The following is a 1364-nucleotide window of genomic DNA, read 5'->3' as shown; positions in this document are numbered from 1 at the left end:
CTACCCCTTCTCTCTCCTCCCTCTCTCTCCGTCGGCCATAAATGAGGGGGCAATGGAGTCATTTCCCACCAAAGGTGTTAAAGTTTAACACATCATCCAAACACCCAAATGTGTTAAACTTTAGCACTCTATTTGAGAGTGTTAAAACTTTAACACTTGTTAAATTTTAACACAAGGTATCCAAACAGGCCCTTTAACACCCTACTTTTAACATAAGTGTTTGGATAGAAAAATGTTAAAAAGTGTTAAAAGTGGGGTGTTAAACTTTAACACCCCCTAAACAGGGCCTAAAAGATACAACCCCGAGTCTATGGACCATGAGCCACAGCTTATGGCCCTGTTTGTATACGCTTTTCTGGAACTCGCTTATCTGGCAAGCAAGCTTATCTGATAAGCCTGCTGCCTGGAGAATCTGCTGTCTGAATAAGCAGGGTGTTTGGCAATCCTGATTATTTGTGTCGATTGTCTGTCCTGACTGGTAAATTGACTTGAATACCCCTGAGGGCTCATTTTTGTCCATGCTGCTCAGCCATACTGAAATTCACCTTGGTGAGTTGAAGAACAAGATCATAGTCGTACAGAATTATCTAGTAACAAAGACAAATCGAGCCAATAAACAGACCATACACTTTGGTCTATCAAACTCCATCATCATACTTGAATCGAAGACACAAGCTCATAAATACGATGAAGTACTAATCTAACCGGAGGAAGGGAGGAGGGCAGGGGCGGCCGGCGGCGGGGGTTAAGCCCCGGGGCGGCGCTGGAGGAAGGGAGGAGGGCAGGGGCGGCGGATGCACCCGGCGCCGGTCGGAGGGCGGCAGGCGGCGGACGCACCCGGCGCCGGTCGGAGGGCGGCGGGCGGCGGACGCACCGGACGGCAGGAGTCGGTGGGGGTATCAGGAGTAAAAATCGCGATGCTTACCCGAGAAGCGCCCCCGAGCTCGCTTACTGGATAAGCGGTGCCCCAGTTGTTTTTTGGATTGTGGACTAAGCGACTTAGGAGGTAAGCAAAAAATAAGCTAGGCGTTTGGGTGGACTTATCGCTTATTTCCACAGATAAGCGGGAAATAAGCGGATACAAATAGGGCATATGACCCATCAGCGGCAGCGGGGAAGGGGAGAGGCGAGAGGCACGAATGGATCGTAGGGTGGTTATGGCTGTGATGGCTGCCATTGCATCGGAGCCGAACGGTTGCAAGCTTAACTACCTATCTATCTAGCAACAGTGACTGTTTTTTGGCTATCTTTGTATGTGCGTTTTGCTATAGAGTTGATGGTTGACCGCTGCAACTGCAACACAATTAAAATAATCTGTACCGAACATGTTAATATTTCTATATTGGGAGGGGGGGGGGGGGGGG

Source organism: Setaria italica, chromosome VII (assembly GCF_000263155.2).
Source record: "Setaria italica strain Yugu1 chromosome VII, Setaria_italica_v2.0, whole genome shotgun sequence".
Taxonomy (NCBI): Eukaryota; Viridiplantae; Streptophyta; class Magnoliopsida; order Poales; family Poaceae; genus Setaria; species Setaria italica.
This window is presented reverse-complemented; position numbering follows the sequence as displayed.